We start from the raw sequence: 8276 nt of genomic DNA, 5'->3' as shown, positions 1-8276 counted from the left end.
AGATATTTTGCACAATAAAATGACTACGTTTAATTTAAAACACCATATGCCCTACAGAAATTCGTGTTTATATAGTGCTAAGATATGCTGAACACATAGTTCATTATTTGAAACATACTTTTGTGGCTAAATCAGTAGGATTATTGGAGCCAAACTAAACCCTTTAAATGTACACACTATGGAGGATGAATGCCTTCGAATTATCTGGCAAATTAATTTTAAGTGAAAATGACAATAAATCCTGCTCTTGTTCTCATTTGAATCCTCTGTACTTTCTATTCTACTCACAACCCACAGGATGTCTGGCTTATCCTGTCCAGTAGGAAATCTAGAGCAGTGGTTGTCAAATGGGTGCTATTTGATGGAAAAGACAACAGAGGGAAATTGCATTAGCACATGAGACACTGAACACACTTAAGAAATGCACAAAATTACTGACTTCTAATAGTTAATATGTTCTCAAAATTCTTGCCAGGAACACTATTTTTCACGTTATCAAATTCTGTCCCCATTGTTATCAAAATGTTTGAATCTTTGAAGCATACTCTTTCTTACAATAAAGCAATCGGCTTTAGGCTCTGAGCCAGCTGATCCCTAATGCTGCTCCACTCCTTTGCAATAATTTAAGCCCTTAAGAAAAGGGCATTCCCTCTTGGAAGACATTAGGGTGCTTCCTTGAGATAACGGAGGGCTATTTACTGGAATACCCACATCTTCCCTCAGAGTGAAGTGAAGAGAAAGTCACTCAGTTGTGTCCGGTTCTTTGCGACAACTATACAGTCCATGGACTTCTCCAGGCCAGAATACTGGAATGGGTAGCCTTTCCCTTCTCCAGAATTGCTAGGTCATATGGTAATTTCATTTTTAGTTTTTAAGGAACCTCCATACTGCTCTCCACAGTGGCTGTATCAATTTCCAAAAATGGTACAGATGAACCTATTCACAGCACAAGAATAGAGATGCAGATATAGATGGCCATTCTCTACATCTGCATCTCTATTCTTGCGCTGACCCAGCAGTCCCACTACTGAGAAAACCATAATTCAAAAGGACATAAGGACCCCCAATGTTCATTGCAGCACTATTTACAACAGCCAGGACACAGAAATAACCTAAATGTCCAGCGACAGATGAATCGATAAAGAAGATGTGGTACATGTATACAACGGAATATTGCTCAGCCACTAAAAGGAACAAAATAGGGTCATGTGTAAAATAGACAGCTAGTGGGAACCTGTTATAAAGCACAGAGATCTCAGCTCAGTGCTCTGTCACTAGCTAGTAGTGGGATGTGGGAGTTGGGGTGGGAGGGAGGCCCAAAAGGGAGGAGATATATGTACACATATGGCTGATTCACTTCATTGTATAGCAGAAACTAACACAACATTGTAAAGCAATTATATTAAAAAAAACACACAGTGTTCGCTTCGGCAGCACATATACTAAAATTGGAACGATACAGAGAAGATTAGCATGGCTCCTGTGCAAGGATGGCACGCAAGAAACACACACACACACACATTATTTTACTCATAGTCTAAAATAGACTGTAGTTATTCACTCATTTTTTTTTTTTTTTAAGTAAACATTTGGTGAGTGCCTGGTCAGCCAGGCACAGAGGCTCGAGTGGTTTACGAAGCAGACAAGCTCACCGTCTTTAAGGACTTTACAGTCTAATGGGAGAAACAACAAAAAAGGGTGAGGGAGAGATAAATATGTAACTACAAACTGCTTTAAGCACGACGTGATTAGTTCTGTGAAGGGAAGAACCGGAGGGAGGGGCTGAGGACCTCCTAAGGGCAGACTTTAAATCTGAGATAAGAAGGGTGGGAAGGAAAGCTTGTGAAGAGGGTAGGATGGAGTGAGTTTTTGCAGGCTGAGAGGGCAGTGTGCAGGTCTAGAGTGGGAAAAAGCTTTAATACATTTTAGGAAGGAAAAGAATAGCATAGAAAGAGAGAAAGGGAGTGATATGCAGTGATATTGGAGTTGTACACTGAGCTACATTTAGCAGTCTGGGTTTTGTTTTGGATTCAGTGAGAAGCCAGGGACTTCCCTGGCCTTCCAGTGGACTCTGAGCTTCCACTGCAGAGGGCATGGGTTCCATCCATGGTCAGTGAACTAAGATCCCACATGACCTGTGGCATGGCCAAAAAAAAAAAAAAGCAAATTCAATGAGAAGTCATTGAAGGCCATTAAGGAGGAAGTGACACTGGTCAGGTTTATGAAAGAGCACACTGCCCATGACAATGGCTAAAATTAAAAAGTAGATAAACAGCAAGAGTTGGCGAGGCTACAAGGCAAGTGAGTGCTTACATCTTGCGAGTGGGAGCATAAATTGGTACAACTACTTGGAAAACTGTCAGTATCCACTAAAGTATGCACACTCCACCAACCAGAATTCCATTCCTAGGTATATTCCAGACACAAATGCTTACATAGGCTCACCAAGAGTCAAGCATGAGAATGTTTGCAGCAGTTTTCTTCTTGATAGCTAAAAACTGGAAACTATTCAAGTATCTATCAACAGTAGAATGGGTAAATAAATTGTGGTGAATTCATAAAATGGAATACTTCCCAGAAATGAGAATAAACAAACTACAACTACAAGCCACAACATAGATGAATTTCATTAACAAAATGTTGAGTGAAAGGAACCAGAAGAGAACACGCTGTATGATTCTATTTATATAAAATTTTAAAGCAGAGGCAAAACCAACCTATGATGTTGGCAGTTAGGACATGGGTACATTTGGAAAGAGGGTGGTATGGAAGGTCATGAGGAATTTCTGAGAATACTGATCATGAATATATTTGCTTCATGTAAAACACTGTCATACATTTTATGTAAAATCACTGAGTTGTACAGTATGGTTTGTGTTCTTTCTCTGTGTATGTTATATTTCAACAATATGTTTTTCATTTACATTTCAAAGGCATTTACATTTCAAAAGGAGCACCCTGATTAGTGTGTGAGAAATCAATTTACATAGGCAAGAGTATGTTAAGAGGGGGCTTTCCCTGGTGGTCCAGAGGTTAAGATTCCAAGCTTCCAGTGAAGGGGCTGCAGGTTTGATCCCAGGTTGGGGAACTAAGATCCCACATGTTGCGTGGCATGGCTGGAAAAAAAAAGAATAGGTATAGAGAAGCAATTGGAAGGTGATTCCTAGTGAGAGGAATTTCAATGGACCAGGTGGATACAGTGGAGACAGAGAGGAATGAACAAATTTGAGATACTCTTGGAAGGAAAAATCAGTAAAACCTGCTAATGGCCTGAACAAGGTGGATAAGGGAGAAGAAAAACAAAGTAAAGTCCTAGATTTTGGATTTGGACAACTGAATGGCTGGTAGTATCATTACCTGAGATGGGAAAGACGAGGGGAGAATCAAGTTTGGGTAGAAATCTACAGTTTGTGAATCAAGATTTCCCACTATCTCCATTGGTGCAAAGCTGATCCTCAGGGAAATTGTTGTTTAGTCACTGAGTCACGTCCGACTCTTTGCGACCACATGGACTGCAGCACACCAGGCTTCCCTGTCCTTTACTGTCTCCCAGAGTTTGCCCAAACTGATGTCCACCAAGTCAGTGATGCCATCCAACCATCCCATTCTCTGTCACCTGCTTCTCCTCCTGCCTTCAATCTATCCCAGCATCAGGGTCTTTTCCAATCAATCTTCAAATCAGGGGGCCAAGATATTAGAGCTGCAGCTTCAGCTTCTTCACTGATTGCTAAAATGTCAGTGTTCACTTTTGCTGAATGGAGAAGGTCCAAATAACTCAGAACACCTAAAGCTTTGCCAGTACTGAACTCTCAGGAAAAATAAAGGAGGAACATTTCCGTTCAGAACGAGATCTCCTCTTCTTAGGAGGCCACAGTCTCTCCAGTTTCTTCCCACCTCCATAGCTATGGATCAACAGACAAACTTCCGCCACCAGAAGGGCAGCAAGGGTATCCTTAACATTATTTTCTCTTGGTCAGAAAGTAGAAAATTCCCATCTCTTCCCATCAGGTCATGTGTGTGCACAGTTGCTCAGCCGTGTTTGACTCCTTGCAACCCCATGGACTATATCTCACCAGACTCCTCTGTCCATGGAATTTTCCAGGCAAGAATACTGGAGTGGGTTGCCATTTCCTAGTCCAGGGCATCTTCCCGACCCAGGGATCGAACCTGTGTCCCTTTGCATTTCCTGCATTGGCAGGCAGATTCTTTACCGCTGCACCACCTGGGAAGATGTCCTTAGGTTGTAGATGGTTGCAATTAAAGGAAAAACTTTTACTTGAGAAAAAAAGGACAGGAACCCAATAACCAACCAGAGAACACAAGAGGGAAGAAAAAGTGAGTGTTTTCTGATTTGTCCAGGTTTGACCACAGCTGGCCACAAGCAGGGTGTCCAGGGCAAGGCTGGGAAGTTGATTAGGGACTCTGTGGTAGGCTTTGTAGGCAGTGCCAAGGATGCTGGAACTTAATCTTATAATATCAAGGATTATTGAAGAGCTTTGAGTGGCACGGTCAGATTTGCATTTATATGACTATAAAGGGCATCAGATAAGCTAGTGTATTCAAAAACACATTTGGAAGGTATAAAATGGCATGGGAGCATGGAATCATTTAAAATGGAGCAGAAGAACTGAAATTAAAGAAAAGTGACCTATATTTCCAGTAGTTTGTTAGGATTTTGAAAGCTCAGGATAATTGAATTTATTTATTTTTAAAAATCATTTATTTTTGACTGTGCTGGGTCTTCCTTGTGGCAGATGGGTCCTTCCTTGCTGCAAGTGGGCTTTCTATAGTTTTGGCCAATGGGGGCTGCACTCTAATTTGGGTGTGAAGTTTTCTTGCCATGACTTGTTGCGGAGCATGGGCTTTAGGGTGCTTGGGCTTCAGTAGTTGTGGCATAAAGGCTCAGTAGTGGTGGCCCATGGGCTTATTTGCCCCGGGGCATGTGGAATTTTAGTTCTGTGTAGATTATGGATTCTACCATAGATAGAATCTGTGTCCCCTGCATTGGTAGGCAGATTCTTAATGACTGGACCACCAGGGAAGTCCCTAATTGAATCTATTTTTATTCCAAACTTCAGCTACTAAGTAGACTTGGAGCAATCACCCTCTGAATGGGGTGTGTGATTATAAGTTTGTGCTACTTGGCACACAGCTTTAGAATGAAACCTGTAATGGTCATGGAAAGGGCTGTGCTTTTTAACCAATCATCTTGGCAGGTCACTGTGCTCAAAGACCAAGGATTAAGCAGCACCATCAGACAAGCTCTTTCTCTGTCTTCCAGGTAGGGTGGAGGCCAATTCTACTTTCTCAAGTTTTATTGATGGCTCAAGGGAAAGCAAACAGCACTCAGGCAGATAAGATAACCACTATTTGAAGTGTAAACCTGTAGTTTTAAATTGTCTTTTATTTGGAAATACATTTCAGTTCAGTTCGCTCAGTCATGTCCAACTCTTTGCGACCCTATGGACTGCAGCATGCCGGCCTCCCTGTCCATTGCCAACTCCCGAAGCTTACTCAAACTCATGTCCATTGAGTCGGTGATGCCATCTAACCATCTGATCCTCTGTCGTCCCCTTCTTCTGCTGCCTTCGATCTTTCTCAGCATCAGAGTCTTTTTCAATGAGTCAGTTCTTTGCATCAGGTGGCCAAAGTATTGGAGTTTCAGTTTCAGTATCGGTCCTTCCAATGAATATTCAGGACCGATCTCCTTTAGAATGGACTGGTTGGATCTCCTTGCAGTCCAGGGGACTCTTAAGAGTATTCTCCAACAACACAGTTCAAAAGCATCAGTTCTTCGGCGCTCAGCTTTCTTTATAGTCCAACTCTCACATCCATACATGACTACTGGAAAAACCATAGCTTTGGAAATACATTTAAATCTCATTTAAAGGCCAGGATAAAACTTTAATATTCAAGCACTTAGTTATAAACAACCTTCATTTTGTGCAGAGTAAATAAATGTTTGATGTGCATTTCTACCTGCAATAATAGACTACTTTAGTCTATAGACTAATAATAGTTTATAGACTAATAATAGACTAGTTTAGCCTAACTAGGTGTTAGTCTAAAGCATATTAATTGCTGATGTTCAGCCACGTTTGGACCTATTTGTAACAGCAGTTACAAATGCTAGAGCTGTCAAATCTAATCCAGATTCTGTCACTGGCAAATTTAGGTGACCTACAAGAAAGTTTGATGAAATTTATATTAGCCATTCCTTATTGTGTGTGTGTGTGTATGTGTGTGGTGTGTGAGATAGTCTGGTATGTCTCTGTCTCAAGGAGTGATGAAATATATCTTAAAACAAATTTACTTTCATGTGTTTTTAACAAATAAAATCATGTCATTGCACTCTTATTTAGTAGAAGATGGGTTAAGTAAAGTGTAAAGTGTTAGTGTCTCAGTCATGTCTGACTCTTTGTGACTCCATGGACTCCTCAGTCCATGGAATTCTCCAAGCAAGAATACTGGAGTGAGTTGCCATGTCCTTCTCCAGGGGATCTTTCCAACCCAGGGAATCGAACCCTGGTCTCCTGTATTGCAGGCAGATTCTTTACCATCTGAGCCACCAGGGAAGCCTGAAGATGGGTTAGTGGTAGAGAATTAAATTTGAAGATTGTAAGTCATCACAATCATGTTTGGATTCAACCAGAATGGAAATAGGTATTGGATGTGAATCATTAAGATTCTTCTTGAAGATGCGTGCAAGTGTCAGTCAAGTGTTGTGTCTGTGGTAACATGACTTACCATAAAAACATGAGTCTCTTAGCTGGATATATCACTGTGGTTCAGTTGACTTCCACGCTTCCAAGTTACAAAATTCGGCTAACCCATAGTAATAATATCAGGTTTTTCACAGGGCTGCCATGGAAAATTATTTCATAAATATTTCCTATGACGTTGGCTGATTTTAGAGTACTATCTCCATGGGAGAGTCTCAGAAAGTTAAATCTTTTAGCTCCACGATGCAGAAAATTCTGTCCAAATACGTTTTTGTGGTGATAAATGCAGAACTTATTACAACTTTCCTTGCCAGCAGCTAAGGGTTTGTTTTAGTGTTTGAGAACTCCGGCAATCCATGCAGACTCAACCTTGTGAGGCTGTGATATTTTTTAAAGGAGCCCATTTGGGACATTTTCATTTGAGGTGAACTGAAGTTCAGGTCCTGAGTTGGCTCTTTGAAGTCTCTGGGGCCTGTGGGAGTTCAGCTCTGCTAGAGCTGCTCACACAGGAAGGGCTGCGAGTCCTTGCCTCTGATGGGGTGCACGGCCTCCCCTCTCGCCCACCTCTCTGCCTGTGCTTCAGCCATTGCCTCTGTAAGGAACACTTCTCTCATCTTTCTTCCCTGGCTGTTTCTACTCACTCTGAGTCTTAGCTCAACCCCAGGAAGCCTTCTGCATCCTCCGAGGTTTGATAAAGTGCCCCAATTTTGTGCTTTCCTGGCTTTATATTTGTACCTCTACATTAGCATGAACTTTTAATAGAAATTACCTGTCTTCCTAGCATGGAGCCTGACACCTGGTTGGGGATGGACACTGGCTGTAGTTTTAGTTGTATCCTCCTCCTCTCTCCCTTCCCTGGTGGCTTAGACAGTAAAGAATCTGCCTGCAATGCGGGAGACTTGGGTTCGACTCCTGGGTTGGAAAGATCCCTGGAGAAAGGAATGGCTCACCAGTCCAGTATTCTTGCCTGGAGAATTCCATGGACAGAGGGGCCTGGCAGGCTACAGTCCATGGGGTCCAAAGAGTCAGGCAGGACTGAGCAACTAACAACAACCCCTCCCCCTTGTACTGACACACAAACCTTAGTGTTTCCGGGATGGCTCCAGACAGGGTCAGACCTTCCAGTGGAACCTCAGCTCGTTGAGGGCTGAACTGAAACTGAACCACTTTCTAGAGGTGACTGGGGAGTCTTGGGGAAGAGAGAGGTCCTGACCGGTTTCTTTCCAGAACATTTGAGAACACTTGGCTTAGTTTCAGGCACTAATTAAGAATTTACCCAGAATGGACTGAGATTCTGAGCTGGCCTCTTGCGCCCTCTGGTGGTTTCAAATCATAGATGAGCAGAGATAGACTTCAACCGCCTGATTGGATTTTCTCCAAGGGGTAATCAGCATTAACCATGGAGACATCTACCACTCAAGTGAAGTCTTTTCATAAATACACTTAGGGAGCAATAAAACAATTAACCAAATGCACATACAATCGGAACTTGGAACCTCTTGTAGGATCCTTGAAGGGCCTTAGGTTTTTTATTTTGTAACACAAACTCTAACA

At 42.1% G+C, this 8276-nt stretch overlaps 1 non-coding gene across 1 annotated transcript; it reads left to right on the top strand.

Moving 5' to 3' along the window:
- The first annotated feature begins 1418 nt into the window (after nucleotides 1-1418).
- LOC145521641 (U6 spliceosomal RNA) lies at nucleotides 1419-1527 on the top strand. Its single transcript, XR_014065558.1, has one exon. It is a non-coding gene; the product is annotated as a U6 spliceosomal RNA (small nuclear RNA).
- Nucleotides 1528-8276: the final 6749 nt, after the last annotated feature.

This window comes from Giraffa tippelskirchi, chromosome 1, assembly GCF_054371585.1.
Source record: "Giraffa tippelskirchi isolate mGirTip1 chromosome 1, T2T-mGirTip1v1.2.pri, whole genome shotgun sequence".
NCBI lineage: Eukaryota > Metazoa > Chordata > Mammalia > Artiodactyla > Giraffidae > Giraffa > Giraffa tippelskirchi.
This window is presented reverse-complemented; position numbering and strand designations above follow the sequence as displayed.